Below are 27,149 nucleotides of genomic sequence, written 5' to 3' on the forward strand. Positions count from 1 at the left end.
TTTTGAGGATAGAATGTTTTGGGGAAAATGTGGAAAGATGCATGGCAATACCTGGGACATTGTCAGTCAGAGAAGAATTGGACCTGTCCATCACAGCTGCAGCTCAAATAAAAGATTGCAGGACATAATGCTGGGCATTGAAGGAATCTGCTACAACATGAATTTAGATGCAATGCTAAAAAAGAAAAATGTCCTAATAAATGGAGGAGGAAATAATTTGAAAGATTATCCTGGACTCTTCTGTGAAAGTGAGCAATTCTTATATTTTCCCCTCCTTTGAACTAATATAGCCATCATTTAACTATCCATACAATGAAGTATGATGCCTATATGAAATAAGTGATTCCATTTTATATGAATTTTTATTATGTATTATTAAATATTATCACAGCCACATAAAAATTTCAAAGTAAAATTTGGACCTTAAATGAAAAAGGATGAATGATTTTGAATAATAATATATACTGACATTTAATATTTGCCTAATTAAAGATAGATTCAAGACATACAGCCTTTTGTGAACATTTCCTGTTAAGACTATGAAAAAATTTAATATACAAAAAAAAATGTGGAAAAAGGATCAAAGTTTAGTGTTTGCATTTGTTTCTACCCCAAACATAATTTTAACAATATACCATGTATGCTATGGTACATGAAACAGAATTATGGAAAAATGTTTTCTAAATACAGTATATATGAGACATTTTGGTAAAATTCAATTTGTTTCTTATATGGACATTTTCCTCATATTTTATTCTTCACAATATATTGCTTAATTTTATTTTTTCAGAATCATAATATATTTTCATAATAATATTTATAGCACAGGATAGTTACCATAAAATTTTATTAATAGTTAATGTTTGAATTCATATATTTTATAGGAATGACCCAATGAATTTTATAGAAATTAAACTCATTCCTAAAATACTTGCATGTGAATAAATAGTTGTGACACATTAGTGATCTAAAAACTAATACAATCTTCAGGAAATAATTTACTAAAGGATTATATTCAGTATTAGAAAAACTAAAAATAATTAATGGTAGAAAAAGATGTAATGCTAAAATGGTAAATCCAATCTAATATATATATGTATATATATATGATAAAAATCCAATCTAATACATATATATACATATATACATATATATATGATAAAAATACTTAAGTTGATAATTTCTCTTATGCATGAGCTATGGATTATCTGGATAAGATCTTTTCCCCAAAGATGATGTGATATTACAGCTGAATGTATCTTTCAGCTTTGTTCCAGAGCCTTTATCCTCTAAAAATGATCACCAGAAAAGTCACTAGATTAGCATAAGCTCCATTCTTTAACCACTTTTATGAAAATAGAAACAATCCCAGTGAGTCTAAAATCTACTTCAAAAATGTTAAGTATTTTTATAAATTCTTATATTTTAGAAATGTAGTTTTCAGAGTAATTAGCTCTGCTACTATATGCAGATACATGTTGTGGAGTCTGTACAAACACTTTCCAATACACTACACATGTCTTCCTGATAAGGTTAAAATTATTCAAGCATGACATTTATTTTACACATCATACTATTAAAAAATTATATCTTAACATTGATTACACATAATGAGAGCTAATTAGAATATATGTCATATATTGGCTATTTAACAATCACGGTTTGAATTTGCTTTAGTGATTCTTTAATGTTACTAAATTCAAAGCAGAAAACAAAGATGGCGAAAATAATATACCAAATGCGACATATGGATCGAAGTTCTTAATTCTAAAACTTAGTAGACAAAGCAATTTTGACTGCAACAATAGTCTGAGAAGACTAAATCATTTTGAAACTTTATCAAAGTCTCAAGTATAAATGAAAAATTTTTCAGTGATGAAAAGTCCTCAATAACATTGATTGATCCACATTTTTAAGGGCAAAAACAGCCATATTTCATCAGGGAGTTTAGACATTGATAAATTTATCACACAAAAACCTTTCTGGTATTCAGCCCATACAACAGTGAAGTGTTGCCTGTTGTGAGAATTTACAACCATAATATGAGATTCATAGCTCATCCTTTTATTTATTATAGAAGTCTTCTGAATACTAGCAAAGTTATAAATGGTGAATTAAATCATAAAAATGTAGTTGCAATTCAAACTAAGGTCTTTCTTAAAGTAAAAAATTAAAAAAATTGGAAAATGATTATCAGTAACATAATTTGGGTTTATAGCTTAATTAATTTTATAAAAATGAAATACATAAGGTTAAGTTACTTAATTAGCTAAATTAAGAACCATGGGAAAAAATTCTTGAGAAACTCAGGGTATGTATTTGAGGTGAGAAATCTACATGATGGTTCTTAGTGTGTAGAACTAAGTAGAGCTTTACAAATTTGTTTTTGCTTTAGTTATAATGTAAATTAATATGGAAATAGGTGTTAAAATAAAGTCTTAGGGAGAATAGATTTGCCTATTAAATTTTGATAATCTGATATTGGAAAGTTCACCTTTCCTTGGCAGATTAATCTGTGTCTGAACAAGAATAACAATATGGAATTCATACTTCTTTTCCCAAACTATTTTTAAACCTCAAAAAAAATGTATAAAATAACAACTTTGATGCTATTAACTAAAAATTATATATAACTAAATTATTTAGCAATAGTAAGATCTACACCAAGAAAAACGCTAAAAGTAAGGTTTCAGTAAAAATAAAATTCAACAGAAATAGAAATAATTTCTAACATAAGTTTCAAAATATTAATTCTAATTTAGCTACACTAAGACAGTATTCTTTATATTACAAATATATAAAAAACATACAATGCTACTTAGAATGGAGAAATGAAGTCTCTATAATTAAAATGAGAAAATAACTGTAATTACGTCACAACTTCTTAAATATTTTAGGTATTTCATATGTTTTTTCAAATTTCTGTAATTTATGAATTAATAGTAAAACCCATATTGTAAAAGTTTAAATGGCACAATAAAATTGATAAAGTGAAATGAATTCTTAGCCACCATATCCCCCAGGCACCAAATTCTCTTCCCTAAATTTATTGTCATAAAATCAAAATCAAAGTATCCAGAATCCAGAATAATTTACAAAATAAATAGAAAATATGTAACTTATACTTTATCAAATATACAAATATATAGAAGTATAAAACTTGGAAAAGAGGGGAATTATTATATTTCAGAGTAAGATAGAGGCATTAATCCATTTGGGAAGTTAATAAAAAACAATAAACATAAGTGTGGATCTTAAAAAGTTGTAGAAGAACAAGAAGAAGATAATAATATATATAAGAAGAAAATAATAATATATAAGAAAAATATATAGAAAGAAGAAGAAAATAATAATATATATAATATATACATATATATAATTTATATATTATATATATAATTACATTATATATAATATATATTATAATTATATAATATAATATATATACATATATATATAATATATATGTATAATACAATTTAGATACTTAAAAGAAAATTTAGTCTATCAAATGAAAGATAGGAAACGAGGAACCAAGAAAGAAATAGAAAACATGATGGTTGATGTAGTCCTAAATTGATTTTAATTATAAGATTTATGGGATAAAACTATTTATTTAAAAATATTTAATGTTTATTTATTTTTGAAAAAAAAGAGACAGAGTGCAAGTGGGGGAGGGACACAAAGAGAGGGAGACACAGAATCCAAAGCAGTTTCCAGACTCCAAGCTGTCAGCACAGACCCAATGCAGGGCTTGAACTCATGGACCATGAGATCATGACCTCAGTTGAAGTTGGATGCTTAACCCATTGAGCCACCCAGGTACCCCTAAAACTCACTATTTAAAGAAAGGGATCTCAGACAGATAGTATAAGAATTTATTGCAGCAATAATCAGACCTAAAGGATATGGACCATTCAACTATAAAGGAATGGACAAGATATAACAGGAACACATGATCTAAAAGAAAGGTAAGTTATCAATTTTAAGATCAGAAGTAAAAATGAAATGGTAGGAAAAAAATCTCAGTGCAAATGGTGGTAAGGGGCACATTTTCTGTTATAAAATAATAGCTCACACAATATTGTAATAAAGAACAAATATAAATATGGCAATATAGTCTCAAAATACTTAAGGAAACAATTTTATAACAGAAAAAAAGAACAACAGTTACAGGTGAAGAATTCACAGTTCTATCTCTTAAATGAATAGCAGGATCTCCATGTTCATATTCAATTCCACCTCTTATTAATGAATCAAATCATCATAACAGCATAACAGCAATCGTTCTCTCTGTTTTAACCAACATCAGTTTGTTTTTTTTAATCTGGTAGAGCATCCCACTCAACGTAAAAGTAGATTTTTTTCTCATAATCTCAAAATGTTTTAAGTGCTGTTTCCTCATTAGAGACAACTCTATTTCCTTGGTCCTATTTGGGAGAAAACTCTTTAAATTTTATCATTATATCATTATATCTGTTTGTCTCTAATTCCTTGTCACCTACTTTCCCTGAAGTCCATTCTAATCAGGCTTTCAGGTAATCAATAGAAACACAAGTTAAGGTAACAAATGGCTTCAGTGTTGCCAAATCTAGTGCCAAAATTCAATCCTGATGTACTTCTGAAATTAACAAGGCAATTCACTCCCTTTTATATAATAGAGTTCTATCTTTGCTTGTAAAATACCACAATTTTCTTATTCTCTTCATACTTCAGGCTGTAATCCTTTATTCTTGCTGGTTTCTCCTCTTTTCAAGATAATGATTAAATCTTTGCTACTATTCTCTATATACATTTATACTCTTGGTAAAGTTATTTAGTCTCATGGCTTCAAATACTATTTTTATGCTAATAACACTGTAATTATTCCAAACGTAAACTTTTCCTTTTGAGTGTTCTTGAGTTTTGATTCTCTCATCTGGGTGTCTAGTAGATTACTGAGAAAAAAATGTCCAAAAAACTCTGATTATCAACCTCCTAACAACAACAACAAAACCATTGAATTTTCTCATTCTCTTACACCCCCTATTGAATTTTGTAACAAATCCTGTTGACCTTACTTTCATAATGTAATTAGAATCACACCGATCAAACACCCACTCCTGAAAACTACAATGTCAAAGATGAAAAATATACTGATTAGAATTAACAGTAAATTAGATATTTTAGAAGAAAAGATGATTGAAATTGAAGACATAGTATAAACTATCCAGAATCAAACACACAGTAAAAACATAAATATACAAAAAATAAAAACTAAAAGTATGATTAATGAGTTTCTGTGGAAATTCCAAACACCTAATATGCATGTACTTGTAGTCTGTGAAGGAGAGGAGAGAGAGACATGAAGTAATGCGGTGGTTAATTTTGTGCCAACTTTAAAATATTTTTGAAATAGAATAACAAATCACTGGCTAGACATAAGCAGGTAGCCTTCTATAATACGGTGGCCTTCATCCAATCAGTTAAAGGCCTGAATAGAATGAAAAGCAACAAGATCTTCCTCCCTCAACCAGAGGGAATTCTTCAGCAGACTGACTCTGGACTTTGTACCATCAGCTCTCTTGAGTCTCTGCCTGGCAGGCATAAATATACACTACTGCACCCCTGACTTTCTTGAGTCCCTAGTGAGTCTAGTAAAGACCACTAGAAGCAGTTGCTTTCATCTGGCAAGGTCAACAATATACATTCACTGTCCTATCTTAAGTATATCACCTCTCCAGTCCTATATCATAATTTAATTTGCAGGGATCTTGATTACTTTTCCTTCCATACAATATCACACTGGTCCATTACACTTATGACATGCAGATTGTACTTACTGAGCTAGAAATATCAACTACTCTAGACTTATTAAGACAAATAAGTGGGAAACAAATCTGACAAAAATTCAGAAGCATTTTACCTCACTGTAATATCTAGATGTCTGAGTCGTGTGGGGTATGTCAAGACATCTCCTCTAAGATGAAGCATAAATAGTTATATTTGGCCCTCTTACAACCAAAAAAGAGGTACAACACCTTTAGGAGGCCTCTTTGGGTTTCAGAGGCAACATATTCTTCATTTGGGAGTGTTATTGGCTTATCTATTGAGTGATGTGAAAGCTTCTAGTTTTGAGTGGAATGCAGGACATGAGAAGGCTCTGCAAAATGTCCAGTTTGCCTCACAAATTTCTTTGTCACGTGGCTTATATGATATAGAGGATTCAATTATGCTTAAAGTGGCTGTGACAGATAGGGATTCCCTTTGAAGTTTGGCAGGCTCCTATAAGTGAATCAGAGTTCAAGGCCTTAGGATTTTGGAGAAAATCTGTACCATCTTCTGCATATAACTATTCTTCCTTTTCGAAACATCTGAGGGCACAGGGTGGATCAGTCATTTAAGTATCTGACTATTGATCTTCCCTCAGGTCTTGATCTCAAGGTTATGAGTTCAAGCCCTGCGTTGGGCCCCATGCTGATATGGAGCTTACTTAAAAGAAAAGAAAAGAAAAGAAAAGAGAAAAGAAAAGAAAAGAAAAAAGAAGGAGAAGAAAAGAAGAGAAGGAGAAAAAGAAGAAGAAAAAGAAACACTCTTGGCCTGCTACCAGGCCTCAGCAGAGACTGAGTGCTTAACCATGGGCCACAAAGTTACATGTGACCTGAGCTGCTCATCACATATTAGGTGTTACCAGACTCACTAAACCATAGAGTTGGCCAAACATGGCAGCACTCCAATGCAAGTAATATATATAGGATTTGGCCCTATACGCCAGGCCCTATATGCACAAGTAACTTCTATGGAAAAGTGGCTCAAATACCCATGGTCTCTATTCTTGACATAGTATCTTCTCTATCCCAGTTTCTTACTCAACTCAGATATTGTAACAAATTATTATAGACTGGATGACTTAAACTACAAACATAGTTTTCACAGTTCTGGAAACTGGGATGTCCAAAATCAAGGTGTAGGCAGATCTGGTTCTGGTGAGAGCCTGCTTCAGGGTTTGCAGATAGATATCTGCCTACTTATCCTCGTAAGGCAGAGAATGAAAGGCAAAATCAAGCTGTCCTGTCTCTTCTTACATGTGAACTAATCCTATTCATGAAGGCTTCTCTCTCAAGATCAGATTACTTCCCAAAGGGCCCACCTATAACACCACAATGGGGTTAAGGATTTTAATTTATGCATTTTATTGTGACACGAACATTCCGTTCATAGCACTCAGTCTGCATCCATGGCCTCATGAGGAATTCTTTCCATCAGTTGACAGGGAAAAGAAACTTGGGCTTGGTTTAAAGATGGTTCTGGGGTGCCTGGGTGGCTCAGTCGGTTAAGCCTCCAACTTCAGCTCAGGTCATGATCTCATGGTTCATGGGTTGGAGCCCCACATTGGGCTCTGTGCTGACAACTTAGAGCCTGGAGCCTGCTTTGGATTCTGTATCTCCCTCTGTCTCTACCCCTCCCCGGCTAATGCTCTGACTCTCTCTGTCTCTCAAAACTAAATAAATGTTAAAAAAATTAAAAAAAAAAGATGGTTCTGCATGATGTGTAGACATGACCAAAAGGTTAACAGCCTCAGCACTATAGCCACTTTCTCTAATATCCCTGAACAACAGTGGTGAAGGAGCATTCTGCAAGTGGACAGAGCTTCAAGCAGTTCATTTTGAAAGGAGAAATGGTCAGATGTGTGATTCTTTACCATGTCATGAGCTGTGGCCAATGTTTCATCTGGATGGTCAGGGACTTGAAAGGAACATGATTGGAGAATTGGTGACAAGGAAATCTGGGGAAGAAGTGTATGGATAGACTTTTCTATTTAAATAGCAAAAAACAATATATGAAGACATTTGTATCTCATGTCATTGCCCACCAGATGGTGACCTCATCAGAGGAAGATTTTAATAATAACATAGCAGATATTCTAATGGGCTATTGGTGTCAGGAATGGACATTATGCATGGGCTCAGCAACATAGACTTCCATGCACCTGGCTACCATCAGTGCCAAGTGCCCAATTTGCTAACAGCAGAGACCAAAAATGAATCTTCAATATGCCACCATTCCCCAGGGTGATCAGCCAACTACCTGGTGGCGGGTTGATTACATTGAGCCACTTCTGCCATGGAAGAGGCAGTCTTTTGTTCTTAATGGGATAGATATTTACTCTGGATATAGATTTGGCTTCCCTACATACAATACTTCTGTAAAAACTGCTATTTGTGAACTCACACACTGTCCTATCCATTGTCATGTTATTCTATACAGCATTTCTTCTGAACAAGGAACTCATTTCACAGCAAATGAAGAGTGGCAAATGGACCCATGCTCATGGAATTCACTGGATTGATCTCATTATCCATCATCCTGAAGTGACTGGCTTAATAGAACTGTGGAATGGCTTCGTGAAGATCCAGTCACAGTACTAGCTAGGGGAAAATACCTTGCAAGGCTAGGACAAGGTTGTCCAGGAGACTCTATAGGCTCTGAATCAGTATCCAATATATGGTAGTTTCTCTCATAGCCAGGATATACAGGTCCAGGAATGAAGGTCTGGAGTTAAGAGTGACACAAATCACTATTACCCCTAATAACTCATTAGTAAAACTTTTGCTTCCTGTCACAGTGGCCTTATGCTCTGCTAGCACAGAAGTCTTAGTTCCAAAGAGGAATATCTCTACCAGGAGACAGAGCAATGATTCCATTAAAGTGAAAGTTGAGACTAGCACCAGGCTATTTTGGACTCCTAATGCTTCTGAATCACTAGGCAAGGGAAGGAGTTACTGTATAGGCTGGGGTAATTCACTTCCAAAGGTGCAATTGGACTGCTATTCAAAAATGGACATAAAGGAGAGTATGTCTGGTATACATGAAATCTCCTAAGGTGTGTCTTAGGATTATCACGCCTTGTGATTAAAGTCAATGAATATATAACTACAACTCCATTCTAACAGGACCACTATTAGCCTAGACCCTAAAGAATGAAAAAAATAATCTTCAGTTTGCTAAAGAAGGCTTAATGTTATTTTAATTTTAATGAGGTACAACTATCAGTTTTTTTCTTTCGTGGATGGTATTTTGGATATTGTGCAAAAACCGCAATTAATCTAATGTCCTGAAGCTGTTCTCCAATGTTTCTGTCTGTCCAGACATGTTATGGTTTTACATTTTACATTTAGGACTATAATACATTTTGAGTTAATTTTGATTTAAGGTGAGAGGTCTGTATCTAGGTTCAGTTTTTACAGATAGGCATCCAGTTGTTCCAGCCCCATTTGTTGAAAACACTCTTGTCTCCATTGAATTGCCTTCATCCTTTTGTCAAAAATCTGTTGACTATTTTTATATGGGCTTACATTCAGGCTCTGTATCATGTTCTATTCACTATTTGTTTATTCTTTCACTAATATCATGTGCTTTTGACTACTATATCTGTATAGTTTTAAGATTGGGAAGAGTAAATTACCCAATTTTGTTCTTCTTTTATTGATTGTATTAGCTATACTGTCTCCTTTGTCTCTCCATACACACTTTAGAATAAGTTTGTGGATATTTACAAAATAGTTTTCTGGGATTTTTATTGAGAGTGTGTTGAATTTATAGATAAATTTGGGAATAATTGACATCTTAAACATATCAAGTTTTCTAATCCTTGCTTCCAATCTATGCTCTGATCTACGCAAAATATACCTCCGTTTACATAGATCTTTTAAAAACTTTTCTTTCTTCGGTGATTTGTCATTTTCTACTGAAGATCCTATGCATACTTTTTACATTTAATGAATGTTATCATTTTTTTTTAATTTCAAATTTATTTATTGCTAAGGTATAGGAAAGCAATTTACTTTTACATATTAACCTTGTATTCTGCAACCTTGCCATACAATGTTTTGGAGTATTTAGAGAGGTATTTTGTTGTTGTTTGTGTTTAGTTGTTTGTGTTTTGTATATTCTGTGGTGTTTTCTACACTGAAAAGTGTTTCATGTGCAAATAAATACTGTGTTATTCTTTCTTTCCTATCTATATTCCCTCCCCTCTCCCAGCTTATTTCACTAGTTAGGTCTTGTAGTATAATGCTGAATTGGAATAGGGAAGGAAGTCATCCTCACCTAGTTCCCAATTGGAAGGAAAAGGGGTAGTTTCTCACCACTAAGTATGAGATTTCCATAGGATTTTGTGTATAAACTGTTTTTATGGTAAAGAAGCTTCATTCTATTCATCTAGTATTTGGAACTTTTAATCACAAATAGTGTTGCATTCAGTTGAATGCTTTCTGTACATCTTATGATTTTTCCTATAAAATCTGTTAACATCAAGAATTACATGTATGTATGTATGTATGTATGTATGTTGATCCAGCATCTCATTTTTGTTTTATTTTAAAAAAATTTTTTAAATGTTTATTTATTATTGAAAGTCAGAGACAGAGCATGAGCAGGGGAGGGGCAGAGGGAGAAGGAGACACAGAATCTGAAGCAGGCTCCAGGCTCTGAGCTGTCAGCACAGAGCCTGACGTGGGGCTTGAACTCACAAATTGCGAGATCATGACCTGAACCAAAGTCGGACACTTAACCTACTGAGCCACCCAGGTGCCCCAGGCCTCTCATTTTTGAAATAAACCACAAGTGGTCATTATGTCTTATCCTTTTGTGTATTGCTCTATTTGATTTGATATTTTGTTAAGGATCTTTGCATTTATGTTCATCTATAATGACATTTGACAGTTTCCTTCTAGTTAGAAGAATATTGATAACTAAAATATGAAAGAGATGGTTTGGAATAAATTCAAGTACTAAATAACAATATCACCATGCAAAAATATGGTATTCTGAATCAATTAGTGTTCACAAAAATTGGGTAGTACATTATGTATGTATGTACTAAATTCAAAAAATATTTTTAATGTGTGTCTTATTTAAGAACGCTATTTTATGTGGTATGTAAGTGTGTGGATTGTATGTGTGATGTAAAATAAAATGCTAAGCTAGGGTGACATAGTTTAGGGAATAAGAATCACTGTCTCTGAAGTCAAAACATTAAAAAAAATAATGTTTATTTATTTTTGAGAGAGAGAGAGAGAGAGACAGAGCAATAACAGGGTAAAGGCAGAGAGATGGAGACACAGAACTGGAAGCAGGCTCCAGGCTCTGAACTGTCAGCACAGAGCCCGACACGGGGCTCAAACCCACCAACTGTGAGATCATGACCTAATCCGAAGTTGGAAGCTTAACAGACTGAGCCATCCAGGTGCCCCTGGAATCAGAATATTTAAAAAACATTTAAATCGTTAAACATTTACATCCTGGCTTTAACATTGTATGAACCTTAGAAAATTCTTTGCTATCTCATCTGGTTCAATAGAACAAGTAATCCTATTTCACTCATCGGATTGTTGAGATTATATGACATAATGTATTTGAAACACGTAACATGCTTCTGACACATAATAAATGTATAGTCATTTACTCAGCTACCATTTATTGAATGTCTGTTTTTCAACTATAGTTAATAGGCATAAATTTAAGGGGCACTTGGGTGACCCAGTCAGTTAAGCATCCGGCTCTTGATTTTGGCTCAGGTCATGATCTCAGTTTGTAAGATTTAGCCCCATTTTGGAGTCTGTGCTGATGACATGGAGACTGCTTGGGATTCTCTCTCTCCCTCTCTCTGTCCCTCCCCTGCTCGTGCGCCCTCTTTCTCTCTCTCAAAATAAATAATAAAAATAAACATTAAAAAAGATAGGCATAAATTGAAAACAAAGATGCCATTATCCTAGGTCTAAAGATGATGATGTGTTTTTTTAAATGTTTATTCATTTTTGAGAATGAGAGAGACAGAGCAAGAGTGGGGGAGGGGGAGAAAGAGAAGGAGACACAGAATACAGAATCCAAAGCAGGTTCCAGGCTCTGAGATCTCAGCACAGAGCCCAACGTGGGGCTCAAACCCACATACTGTGAGATCATGACCGGAACCGAAGTCAGCCACTTAACAGACTGAGCCACCCAGGTGCCCTATGAGGATGATGTGTAGCAATTACAAAAAGGGTAATTTGATGAATAAAAAGGTTTGTAGCAATTTATCGGAGGCTTTGTGATTAAAATGAAAAGATGCCAGTCAGAAACTCAGAAGATACAGCCTCTTCCCAAAGTTGCAGCAATTCACTGAGTGACCACATACTAACGACCTACATTTTCAATATTAGCTCTGAGAGATGTGAAAGTGTGTGATTGGAAAGTTGTTACTTAGTGACACAAATCGTCTTTCTCCTAATCTGCATAAGAAATATGTTTAAAGAAATGAACTCTAAGGTTCTTTTAGTTTTGATGCAGTATCGTCACAGTTGCCAAATAAGTAATTGACACTTACCAAGTGCTAAATGTAAGCACTTATAAATGACAAGTTTAAGTTGTCTGAATTTCAAACAAATATATTGAACTAAATATATGTTTTTGAGAGCCCAATAGATCAAGGAAACTTGAAAAGAAAACTAAATACATGAGCATTTAGTACACTTGAAGGGTTAATTAAGCTACTGTCCAAGGGAACTGATTTAATAATTCTGTTGCTGTATATATGTTTGAAAGTCCTTTATTCTGTAAAATTTGAATTTTTGACAAGGATTTTTACCTAGTCTTGAATCTTTGACTTTTAAAATTACAATATTACATACGCTAGTAGACATCTTTTTATAGGAATGGACACCTAAAATGTAAGGGGACTTAGTAGGAAATAGATTAAGAAACTGATATTGCAAAATATTAAGTGACTTAACCAAGATCACAAAGGAATGTACACTAAATCCTCCCCATGCTTTTTGCTAAAAATTTCAGGCGAACTTCTATCTATAGATTTTCATGTGAACCACTGTTTTTATATGTACCTAAGTAGCAGGAATAAATGGAGACATTGTTGTTATCAGTGTATTGATCTCCAATGGGTGGCCGCACACAGGCAGTAATGCATTAGACAAGAAACAGGTTGTTTTTCTGCATTAGCCATGAGGTGTCAGGACAAGTAAAACAATGACAGCAATATTAATATATCACCTCTGGGTGACAGTAGAAATAAGAAAGCTATTGATTTTATAACATCTTTAAAATCAGGAATAAATCATTGTCTCATGAAGAGAGAGACATATTTATTTATTTAAAACGTGGCATTTTACCTGATTTATACGTCATTTATATGAATGCGTTCTACTTTCCACATATGAGATTTTTAAAAAAAAATTTTTTTAACGTTTTATTTATTTTTGAGACAGAGAGAGACAGAGCATGAATGGGGGAGGGGCAGAGAGAGAGGGAGACACAGAATCAGAAGCAGGCTCCAGGCTCTGAGCCATCAGCCCAGAGCCCGACGCGGGGCTCGAACTCACGGACCGCGAGATCGTGACCTGAGCTGAAGTCAGACGCTTAACCGACTGAGCCAGCCAGGTGCCCCTCCACATTTGAGATTTAAGGGTACAAGTAGAGGCTTCCATTTCAAGACGATAATGCAAGCAGATGAATTGTGTCACCCATACTTTTCTAAATGTTTGAAGGAAAGAACAAAGGAACATAATAGCAAAGAAAAATAATAGTAATAAATATGTATTATATCTTGAAATTAGGGAAGAATGCTGCCCACAGAACTGCCACTTCTAATTATTTCTGTAAGCTATTAGAATTGGATGTGGTGAGGGGTCTATTTGACTAAAAACAAAACAAAACACAAAAGACAGGGCATTAAGTTGAAGGACTAACAGCAAATTCATGACATCCAATATAATTCAAATAGAAACTCAAAACAGAGAGAGAGAGGAACACTTGAGATCCATTTACATAAAAATATAGACAAATAGTGCGCTTTGGTGAGAACTCACAAGTAAAGATAAAAATTTCTGTGGCATGTGTAAAATTATTACAAAGTGATAATACTTAAGAGGCGTTTTGGGTTTCTCTACCAAAATACATGAATGAATGAACACGGAGCAAATTCTAAGAGTATAAGGGGAAATATTACAACTGAAGTTTTATCTAAATGGTCAGATTTTGAGTATGATAACACACAGAGATGGAAAACGGACAAAAACTCCAGCTGAGGAAAAATATAAAAGCAAAGCTGAAAGATCTGTTGTTTTCCTTTCTCTTGTTCAGATGTCATTAACAAAGGACACTCCAGACTGATCTAGCGTTTTCCTAGGCTAAGAGAATAGAAACAGATATTTTGGCCATCACCCTTTTGCTAGCAACCTCATGTCCCTCATCATATTTGTAGAACATGGACCCATTTGCTCACCTTTGTCACCTGAAGCCTGTTTTAAAAACGGTTTTCATAGTGATGCAGAGGTGAATATAAAAATAATGGGAACTTATATAAAGTTAATTGATCTAATCATTAATTTTGGGAAATATTTCCATATAAATGTGACTTGGAGTAAACCTAGACATTAATTAGATCATGAGTACAAGCAAAGTATTTAATGGAATGGGAACAGCCTGGGCAAAAGCTCTCTGCCAGGTGGACTTCCTTAAACAGAAAGGAGATTACGGTACAAAATTATTACATATCATAGAATAGAAATTTTCAGAGCTAGAAAAACCTTGAGGAGAATTTACTCGAATTTCCTAATTTTCCTACCTGGAAAATTGACAAGAATTTTGCTTTAGACCACGTAAACAAAACAGGAAAACAATAACTACATTCAGGTTTCTTGATTCTGAGTCTAATATTTTCACCAAGGTAAAGATTAGCAGGTGACCTGTGTTTTGCACAACTGTGTACAGATGACTTCTTAAGTGATTTTCCCTTTAGAGATTCTAAGATGAAAGCCTTTTGATGAAATACAATCTTATACTATTTTGTTAAAAGGGAAATATTAATTAAAGGTAGTTTTTAGAAATGCATATTTTTCAGTAAATATCAATAACTAGATGAAAATGAACACCTCTTCTTCCATCTCCTGAACCATAAGGTTTGCTAACTCTACACAGCTGTAGAAATTTAAATAACTGGCATGTGGGGACAGGGTGAAATTTAGCCTTTTCAAGCAGATTTTTTTTTTTTAGCAATGACATATTGTCTCATCAACACATCTAGGAGCTTCTATTTTTGAAATGCTTCACTTATCACTTGTGGAGTGTTGAAATGGAACCTATTTTTTTCCCCAAAGAGAACACTGCTTGCAAAGACAGATTGTCTCATCTGCATTAAGAAACTGTCCCTCATGAACACTCTGTCTATTGAGACGAGCACATGCTTTCTCTCTGCAAAAGTTGAAAATTTGAAAGTGAGAACTTTTGCTTTATTCTTGAATGATAATTTTTGTTAGAGGCTAATGATTTAATTGTTTTGGTTTATATTCCATCTGAAATCCAATTGTCCTTAAAAAAGAGAAGGGCATACTTCTCTAAAAAGATAATTTAAAATGGGCAACATAGAAACAGACTGACTACTGAGATGGCAAGTGAAACTTTCCTTGGGGAGTTAGTGTCCTCTTCCCCTTAGACAAAAAAAAAAAAATGCATTCAGGATCTAGTGGTAAATGAAAGAATTATGTTAAGTTGAAGCACATACAAATGAGGAGAAGCTGAGGGACTTTGGAACATTCTGGTCAGTGAAGTTGCCCCTTGTTGGCATAGGAATGGCCTGAAAGACAACACAATAGGATCAAGCTTGGGCTCTAGTGGTAGGAAATATAGGTTCACTTCGGATGAGCGATTCTTTCACTCGTGACATTGGGCAAGTCGCTCTACCACTGTAACTCTCAGTGTGTGTGCATGCATGTGCGTGTTTGTGCGCATGCACATTCCCCCATACACAGAATTTTTGTTCGAATGTGCTTCAGCATTCAATGTGCTTAACATACACTTCTTGGAAAAAAGTAAAATCTACATATGGCTTTTTAACAGGAAGTTTTTTTATTGAAATATGATATTTATTCTGAAAATACTGAAGCTCAGTATATTTTGACCAAACCCCCATGTAATCAGCTATGTAACCAAATTCAAATAAAAATCACAAACAGACCCAGTACTCTCATGGAGTGTTGAAATGGAGCTAATTTTTTCCCAAAGCCTTTCTCACCACCTCTTGGAGTCACTACTGCAACCTAAACCAGTATCCTGACATCAAACTATTGATGTCTTTAGCCTGTGCTTGATTTTGCATAGATGGACTCTTTTTACAATATGAACACTTTTTCATGGGCTTTTTTTCACCCAGTATTTTCTGACTTGTACTATCAAGGCATCTAGGAGGGAGAAGGGAGCTAAGAAATAAATAAATCTTCCTGTTTCTCCATCAATCATGGAGGAAGTCAAATGGATACTTTTTTCTTTACAACACTATTCAAGTGTAGGTGAAAACAAAGCAATATTTAGCAAAATTCATAAAAATTAAATACACAACTTTATTCCATGTCACACTTGCTTTAAAGTATAAATAGAGCGAGTATTCTCAGGGATGTAAGAACTCAGGGAACATAGCACCTAAAATTATTTCTAAAATGAAACAATTACTGAATGATGAAATCTAGCCATCTGAGAGAATGAATACACAACTTTAGTAAAATATCAAGTCTCATGTATCAAAATTATGCCTAAACAATTGTCTAAAAACATAAAAGTCACTATGCTCAAGTATAAAATTAGCAATTTGAGAATTAACGCTTGGAAGTTAGAGGAGATAAGGAATGTCAGTGGAATAATCTCATTTTTTAAATTTAGAAATTAATACAAATGTGTATTTGTTAAATTAAATAAAAGATATTTAACTCTATCATATAAACTTAAAATAATTAACTAGATGACTTAAAATATATAAATATTAAAAATTAAGAATTAGGCAGAGAAGGGACTTACTTTTACCAACTTATTTATATTTTCTGGTTAAAATCACTTAAATATTTTTAAAAAATATATATTTTTTCTCCCACCTTGATTTCTATTGGAATGGAAGTTTTTGATGATTTCATTAATTCCTTTACTGCATTGGAATCATTGGTTATATTTCTATTTTATTGATTATCCTTAAATTTTAAAACAAATATTTTAACTCTAAATATCTAACAATTTCATAGTTTCTTTTATAATTAATTAATATTAAAAAACAGATCAGTTTTAACAATTTGTGGGTGCCCTATTGCTTGCTGCTAGTATCTCAGGTGTCTTCTCAAATATTTATGTTTCCTTTTCACTAAAAGATACAGTTAATATTTTATTTTGAGGGTTTTAAAATGAACAACATTAGATGTGACAGTCATACTTAAAACACATGTCTACACTAAGACTGGATTGATCATTTAGTAGCCCTAAGACCAGAGGCAAAGTGTTTAAAGTCTCTTTGTACTTTGTTCATCTTCTTTTCATTTTCTTTAAAATTTTTTTTTCAACGTTTTTTATTTATTTTTGGGACAGAGAGAGACAGAGCATGAACGGGGGAGGGGCAGAGAGAGAGGGAGACACAGAATCGGAAACAGGCTCCAGGCTCCGAGCCATCAGCCCAGAGCCTGACGCGGGGCTCGAACTCACGGACCGCGAGATCGTGACCTGGCTGAAGTCGGACGCTCAACCGACTGCGCCACCCAGGCGCCCCTTCATTTTCAAAAGACAAGTAATTAGAACAACTTAAGCTGTCTTCCATGTTTCTAATGGACTCGATGTCTATATGTCCTTTGAAATGTATAATCTCTAAATTTGTGTTTGTGTCTAAGTTGTGTGTGCATATTTTTTAATTTGCAAAAGATATAGATAAGATAGAAACATAAGTATAATTATCAACAAGTACATAAACATGTATAAATATATAATTATATCTTCTAATGTTTCCAATGAGTTATTTTTCATAGATAACTGTTCTTACTTTTACTTGTTTTTACTTCATGAAGGCTTTTTCATTATTTCTTATTTTTTGGTCACCTTAAAGGAATTTCTTTTAAAATCGTTGTTACATGCAATTAATTAATCTATAATTAATTAATCTAGGTTGAACTCATGTAGTGATTATTTAGTTGCATCACTGGCTTTCTTAATATCAGATTATTTTTTCTGGGCACTTAATTTATAAGTTTCTGTTTAATGAGAGAAGGTCTCTCTGAAAGGTGTTAGGTAGTTACTTCCTCTCAATCACCAATTAAAAACTAGATGTTATAATACCAGTTGATGTTCCTGTACTTTTATATTAGGGTATTATACAACCTGTTGCTGAGCTGCTACTAAATTTTTGTTGTAGTTTGATTCACTTTTTTATTTATTTCCTCTTTTCCTTCCCTTTCTTGCTCCTCACCTGCACCAGGGGTCAAATCATTTTTTCAATATGAGGGCTCTTATAGGCTCCTCTAATTCTCTTCCCTCCATCTTTTTCTTGTTAGCATTTTCCCCAGTAAATCTCTTATTCTTCTAATATCATCTTGGTATCTACTTCACAGAGGATCAGGACTAATGCATGGGATGTTCTTATGGGACAAGTTACTGTACCTTACATCTTTTACCTCTAAGAATGAACAATGATTGGCAGGTCTCTTTGGCTTACGGACGCGCTGGTATATTGCACTTGAGACTACTATCCTAGTGTACTTAACAGATTGAGTAAAAGAATGCCATTTTGAGTAGGTATGAGAGGAATAGATGGATCTATAGCAGGTCCTGGCTATGCTATAAGCAGTCCTAGTCTACGTCAATATGACTTGATATGATTTTATGTTACTGGAGAACTCGGTGGTAGGTAAAGTTATCTTTCCACCAATTTATACCTATGATTTCATGGAGAATAAAAATGACCAGCTGTTAGAGAAGAAAGATAAACCAAGTCTGATTCATGTGTAGATCAGTTCCATGTTTGTACAAGTTGACAGTCAGCTTCTTTTGTGCTACGGCCTCGCACACTGGTGGCTCTAAAAGAATGTGATCGGGGTAAATTCTTTCAGTGTGCAGCAATGGTAATCCACTGCATGTGGGGGAAGAATTACTTGAGTTTAGGTTACATATGGACTCCTATACTGTGATGAATGGTGTGACTCTTTGGTTAGGGCTTGAAAAAAAAAAGATTGATAGATTTTGATGAGGATGTATGGAGGACATGGAGAAGAGGTATGATAATGAACGTTAGGAGCAGTCATAAAGTGTTATATTTGAATCATTGTGCATGTCTCATTAATGACCATTAGAAAACATCCCTGCAGGGGCACCTGGGTGGCTCAGTCAGTTAAGCCTTGAAAATCAGCTCAGGTCATTATCTCGGGGTTTGTGGGTTTAAGCTCTGTGTGGGGCTCTTTGCTGACAACTCGGAGCCTGGAGCCTGCTTCGGATTCTGTGTCTCCCTCTCTCTTTGCACCTCCCCTGCTTGCACTCTGTCTCTCTCTATCTCTCAAACATAAATAAAAATATTTTTTAAAAAAAGGAAAAGAAAACATCCCCTGCAGAAAACATCAACCAGGGGAACAAATTGGTCCAGTAGATGTTCAGCAGCCTCTGTATTAAACCACTCTAGTTTTTGCACAATGAGTTAACATATTTCCTTGCATAGTAGTAGATCTCCTTGCATGGCAGTAGATCATCATAGTCATGGTGGTAGAGATAACTGTGCATGTGTGCAACACCATAAGCTTCCTCTCAACAAGGGCTATTTAATTACTGCTGCGGAGTATTTATATATCAGTAGCAGAGATCAGTGTTGAACCAGAGTATAATTCCATCTCTCAAGGAGATCAACTAGAACATTGGTGGCAAACTGATTACATCAAATCCCATACAACTGAAAAATTTTCAATTAGTGTTTACTTAGACTGGAAAATATTCCCAATATAGTTTGCTTTTCTGGTATCATAAAAAATTGCTATTGGTACCATAATAAGAGATGGTTAGTGAAATATAGGAAATTGTTTGTTTTGGAGAAAAATGGTAGGTGATATGTTTGAAGAGGTCATGTGACCACAGAGATGGTCTCTAAAGTGTTGGTAATATAGTGGATACAGGTCCATTAATTTTACTATTATTTTACATGGAATATATGTTTTTACTTTTGTACAAATGGCATATAAAATGTTAATTTTATAAATTAATTGAAGATGCACACACACTATAAATATATATATGTATTGTATTATGAATATGTGTATTGCTGTATACTGCTGTCCAGATTCCCTCCTTTAGGACTGAGGTACTCTTTTCATGAGCTGCACTAGCAGAGTAAGTGTGTGACTGATGGCTCTTAGTTGGGTGGCTCTCTGTAAAGCTACTCCACACAAGGACATGTCTTTTTTACTCAAAGGGAATTCATATTCACTGACTGGTCAATGAAGAAGAAAGGGAAATTGTATAAGGATCTGGCCCCTTTGCTTTTTTTAAAAATTTTATTAATTTTTTTAATGTTTTATTTATTTTTGAGAGAGAGAGAGAGAGAGAGAGCAAGAGCAGGGGAGGGGCAGGGAGAGAGGAAAACACAGAATCCCAAGCAGGCTCCAGGCTCTGAGCTGCCAGCCCAGAGTGCAATGCAGGACTTGAACCCATGAACAGCAAGATCATGACCTGAGCTGAAGTCAGATGCTTAACTGACTGAGCCACCCAGGTGCCCTTGACCCCTTTGCTGAAAGTCATTATAGTTCCAGAGTTCCTTCTCTTCCCTCAGGAGTTAATCCATAAGGCACTCTCCAATAAATCTCTTGCATGCAAGTTTCTACTTCAGTGTCAATTTTCCAGAATATCACAGGAGAAAAAGAGAGTGATGGCTAATGCTTATACTATCTGTTAATAAAAACTTAATTGTTAGATGAAACTTTGTATAACAAATTGGAAATGTTTAATGAGGAATTATTGATAAGTACAGTTTTAAATATGCCATGATTTTTTGTTTTTATAATAATGCAAGAACATTGTTTAATTTTTTAAGTACTTTCCTATTTAAGATTTTGTTTGCAGAACCAAGAAAAATCTAAAATGTTTCAATCAACTGTATAAATTATAGGTATCATAGATAAATTATTAATTCCCAAAGAGTGTTAAAATGCAAGACAGTTTGGAGGGGAGAAGGGGTGCTAAATAAATCAATGGTGATTTTAATAAACTAGAAGCTTTTAGGTACTAAATCTGTCTGCATCTGATCTGAATTGCAATTACCTGTCAAAAATTCATCCATCATCACAGGCTCCAAACAAACTTTCTTGGCAGCAGATGTTTGAGGAAAGATATTTCGTATGGCAAATTTTTCTTCTGGTTTACAACACCCTCAAGAATGACAGAAATTTCAAGGAACATTTCAGTACAACTCAGCAGTAACCTGTTAGGTGGAGAAAATCATGGTTTACATAGTTTATATAATTTATGAATACATGGTTTACGTATAAACCATGTATTCATAAATGAGTGGTTTAATTTCCATTGTTTATGATATTCATAATCTTTTATTTGAATTTTTTAATATTTTCTAGGAATTTGTGAAAATATATATTTTAACAATGGATTTGAATAAAACATTTTCATTTCATAGTATTTTTCAGGTTAAAACTATGTTTCATGTTAAGTTATATTTGGATAAAATTAATTCATTTTATCAGTACTTTGCAGTCTTCATTAATAACTTAGTAACATTTGAGGGATATCATCTTCAATAACTTTGATCAAACCAAAATCTAGAGACATTAGCCGTTCAATAGCAAATGATATTTTTTAAAGTAGAACAGGTTGTTTTTTAAGTTTATTTATTTATTTTGAGAGAGAAATTGTGCATGGCAGTGGCAAAAGAGAGAGAGAGAGAGAGAGAGAGAGAGAGAGAGAGAGAGAGAGAGAAAGACTCCCAAGCAGGCTCTGCACTGTGTGGAGACAGATGTAGGGCTCCAACCCACGAACCATGAGATCATGACTTGAGCCAAAATCGTGAGTTGGAAGCTTAACTGACTGAGCTACCCAGGCACCCAAAAAACTACTGTTTTTACCCTTAGCTCTTTCATATTTATCCTTTTTTTTTTCTTTTTTGAGGAATAGGCCCATGGTCTTCCTAGGTGGCTTAGTTGGTTGAGCCTCCAACTTGGGCTTGGTCATGATCTCATGTTCATGAGTTTGAACACTGCATTGGGCTCTCTGCTGTTACTGCAGAGCCAGCTTTGGATCCTCTGTCTCCCTCTCTCCTGTCCCTCCCCTCTCTCAAAAACAAATACACATTTAAAAGAAAATGAATGTTGCCATTTTTAAAATTTTGCTGCCAGAAAGTGCATTTCTAATTCAATTTTTATCTAAAAAGGTTTTTTGAAAAAAATTTAATGTTTATTTATTTTTGAGAGAGAGAGTAGAGGACAAGAGGGAGAGGGCAGAGAGAGAGGAAGACACAGAATCAGAAGGAGGCTCCAGCCTCTGAGCTGTCTACACAGAGCCTAATGCAGGGCTCAGACCCAGAAACCATGAGATCATGACCTGAGCCGAAATTGGATGCTTAACTTACTGAGCCACTCAGGTGCCCCTAATTTTTTTTTTTTAATAACTAAACATACTGCCTGCTACATAGTAGATTTTAATAATTATATGTTATTTGGTATATCCATATTTGAATGTAAGGATGCTTCTTATTTATTTATGTTTTTCTGCCCACTTCATTACTTGTGATCATATATTCCTGAAATATTTGTTTTGTGAGCAATGTGTATAAATTTATAAAAAATATAAATTAGACTTTATAATTAAAAAAACTTCTGTTTATCAAAATATACCAGCAAGAAAGCAAATAAGCATGCCATAAGTTGGGAGTAAATGTTCACAAACATAAAAAAAGCTCGTATGAATAAAAATTAAAGAGTAACAAAAATTTCTAATAAAACACATGGGAAACAATTTTAAATAACATCCATAAGGATTTTACTAATATCTAATAAACATGAAAAAGCACTTTAACTTCTTAGTTTTATAACATTATAAATTGAAACCACAATTAAATGTTACCACAGCCACCATAATGGTTCAAATTTAAAATACTAAAATGATAAACAGATAAAACGCTGGTAAATGTAGGAAGTAACTGAGGTACTTCGTATTTGTTGTTGAGGATATGAGATGTTGTAGTCACTTTGGAAAAAGTTCTGGCAATTTTTTTAATATATGTAAAACTGAATATACAACAACACCATAAGCCAGCAATTTTACTCCTAGACTTTCATAAAGATAAATAAAAATATGCATACAAAAATCAGAAACAAAAATAATGACCAAAACACCAGCATAACTCATAAAATCCCAAACTAGAGATTGGCTAATTGTCCATCCATAAATGGATAAATTAAACCTGTGGTGTGCTATATTTTTACAATAAAATAAAAATAGAAAGGAATAAACTATATATTAATTTTTTCTTGGTTCTGCAAACAAAATCTTTAATAGGGAAGCAATTGGTTTGAAATCAAGCAAAAGTCATCTATGGCAGAAACAATCAAAATAATGATTGTTTCAAGGGGACTGAATATGGTAATTCAGTGGAAAGAGACATTAAGGAGCTTTCTTAGGTGATATATTAGTTTTTTAAATATGAAATTTATTGTCAAATTGGTTTCCATACAACACCCAGTGCTCATCCCAACACGTGCCCTCCTCAATGTCCATCACCCACTTTCCCCTCCCTCCCACCCCCCATCAACCCTCAGTTTATTCTCAGTTTTTAAGTCTCTTTTGGTTTGCTTCCTTCCCTCTCTGCAACTTTTTTTTTCCCTTTCCCCTCCCCCATGGTCTTTTGTTAAGTTTCTCAGGATCCACATAAAGGTGAAAACATATGTATCTGTCTTTCTCTGTATGACTAATTTCACTTAGCATACCACTCTCCAGGTGATATATTATTTTATTGTGTCAGGGATTTAAGTTATAAAGGCATATGCAACTGTGAAGATGTATCCTTAAGATTTGTGCATGACATTATATATAAATTTCACTTAAAATTCTATGGAATAATATTGAATTGTATTTAATACTGTGCATGCTAAAAATTTAATGACTCTCTGAAAATTATTAGAAAAATACCAGAATAGGAAGATGAAGTGGAAAATGAATAGCAAGATGATCAATAAAAATGTGATAAAACAAATATAGTAAAGATTAGTAAAAAGTGATTGGATGTTCATTCTAAATTCTTTTATCTTTGCTTTTTGTTTGACAATTTTCATAATAGAACATTAGAGTAAATGTGGAAATATAAAGAAGTTAGGTGACTGTGGCTTCACTACATGAAGTAGCCCCATTGCTTCCAGATCCTCCCTCTTATAACCAAAAATGCAACAAGTATAGAAAGACTCTGAAAGTTGGAGAGAGGAAGGTAGACAGCCTAGGGACCTCAGGACTTGAAGAAAGACATGGCAAAGGGTTCCCAGGTTTCCTTAATGTCTTTCATATACTGCAGACAAGCTCTGTAGTCACCTTCATCCCTGAAATAAAAAAGCCAAAAAGAGAAAAACATCTTTGTAATAGCATCTGTGCTCTATCGAAGTTACTAAAAAAAAAAAAAAAAAAAAAAAGTAGCCTAATAACAGAAAACCAGTTTGACAATAAGTATCCCACTCCAGAAAAATGGCACCAACTATTCTCATGGTTTCAGCCACACCAACTGAGTAAATAATAAGTAATAATTAGCATAATAATGAAGACTAAGCAGAAATAGATAATAGACAAGTGGTAAAGAAAATTAACAAAGACATAAGGTGGTTCCTTGAAAAGATCAACGAAAATGATAAACTGCCAACAGTTCTGAGAAGAAGAGAAAGAGAGGAATAAATGGACCACTTTGTGACAAACACATTTCACAACTTAGTGAATATGAATTTAAGATAAAACAGAAAATTTAAAAACCCTACATTTGCCAAAGAAAACTTAATTCATTATCAAAAACATTCCTACAAAAACCTATAGGCGTGATGAATAGTTTGCCTGATAAATTACTAAAATAAATAATATGGAAAATGTCCCAGGAAAGGAGGGAACACATACACACTACATTCATGAGGTCTGCATTAACTTTGTACAAACAATGGATAAAAGCAGTATACACTATTTATAATCAATTACCTTCACAAATACAAGCGTAAATTCTTAACAAATTATAGACAAATCAAATTAAGCAATAATTAAACAGGATAATACGTCATAGCTAAATGCTCTTTTTCCTAGGAACATAAATTTGGATTAACACTAAAAAATACTTAATGTATTTTGCCATATGAATAAAAAAATTTAAATAGTATGATTATCTCAATAGGAGAAGATGAATTTGATAAAACTTACCACCTATTCATGACAAAAAAAATTCTAAGCAAATTAGAAAGAAAATGAACTTCTTCAATCCAATAAAATGCATCTGTTAAAAACCTGCATACAGCTGGGGCACCTGGGCGGCTCAACTGGTAGAGCATCCAACTCTTGGTTTCAGCTCAGGTCATGATCCCAGGGTCGTGGGATCAAGTCCTATGTTGGTCTCCAAGCTGAGGTGGAGCCTGCTTGAGATTCTGTCTGTCTCTCTCAAAGCAAAACAAAACAAATAAAAAACCCCAAAACAAACAAAACAGAAGCACCTACAGTTACAATTTTGCATGGTGAAATGTTAAATGTTTCCCCTAATAAAGTCATCAAATCGATCATGTCAGTTCATTTCTTTTCAACATCGTACTGGAGCAATTATTCATGGCATAAAAGCAAGGAAAATAAATGAAAGATATATACATATATGTGGACAAAGTAAAACTCTCTTTTCAAAAATGAAATGATTGCTCACATAGAAATACCCAAAGACTTTCAAGAAAACTAGTGATTTAGAAATGTTCCAGGTAAAAGGTCAACTTATACAAACATGTATCTTATTTATATATACTAGCTTTAAACAATTTAAAATCAAAAACATTTTCTAAATCTCTTGAAAATAGTATCAGAAAGCATAGGATATTAAAAAAAAACATATCTTACAAAATATTTTCAAGAATTACCAAGACTACAAAGCCTTGCTGAGAGAAATTAATGAAGACATAAATAAATGGGAAATTATACCATGTCCATGGATCAGACACTTAATATATTTAAGAAATCCATTCTCCCCTGAATGATCAGTGTTTTTGATTACTGAATTTGTCTTTCTTATGGAAATAAATAATTTTCTTGCATTTATATTAAAATTATAAGTCCTAGAATTTCTAAAAGTAGCTTCTAAAATACACATGAAGTATAAAGTTGGAGGACTTATACTACTGCATGTCAAAACTTTCTACCAAACTGACATGCTACATTTTTATGACAATGAAAAATTGCTAATGTGAAAGAATAGTTTAGAAATCATGAGATCAAGACCTGAGCTGAAGTCAGATTCAACCAACTGAGCCACCCAGTCACCCCTAGAAGCTGCATAATTTTAAACTCTTAATTTAGGTTTATGTATTTGCTCAAATTAATATTTGTGTGTGGTATAAGAAAAGGATAATTTCCATGAGTTCAAGCCCCATGTCAAGCTCTGTGCTGACAGCTCAGAGCCTGAAGCCCACTTCAGATTCTGTGTTTCCCTCTCTCTCTGCCTCTCTCCTGTTTGCACTGTGTGTGTGTCTCTCTCTCAAAAATAAAGAAACATTTAAAAAAAATTATGCAGCTTCTATAAGAAAGTAGAGATTCTTTTTTAAGCCTCTGATTAGACACAGTTTTGAAACTGAACCCAGAAAGCAGCAATCTTAAAAATTACAAAACTAAACATACACTTACAATCCAGCAATTGGACCCCAAATGATTTGAAATCTTCCACACAAAAGATTTGTTTTTTTTCCACACAAAAACCTGAGCATAAATGTTTATTGCAGGTTTATTTGTAATTATCAAAACTTAGAAGTAAACAAGATGTCTTTCAATAGGTGAGTAAAAAAATAAACTGGGGTACATTCAGACAGTGGAATATTATTCAGCACCAAGAAGAAATGAGCTATCAAACCAGGAAAAGTCATGGACGAATGTGAAACACATATTGCTAAGTGAAAGAAATGAATTTGAAAAGGGTATATTCTGTACAATTTTAACTATATGACATTCTGTAAAAGCAAAACTGTGGACACTATTCCTGTGTTTGCCAGGAATTTAACGGGGAGAGAGGAAGGAATGGAAAGGCAGATCACAGAGGATTTTTAGGGCAGTGAAACTATTTTGCATGATACTACAATGGTGAATTGAAGTCATTATACACTTTTCCAAACCTATAAAAT

This window comes from Panthera uncia, chromosome B1 (assembly GCF_023721935.1).
Source record: "Panthera uncia isolate 11264 chromosome B1, Puncia_PCG_1.0, whole genome shotgun sequence".
Lineage (NCBI taxonomy): Eukaryota > Metazoa > Chordata > Mammalia > Carnivora > Felidae > Panthera > Panthera uncia.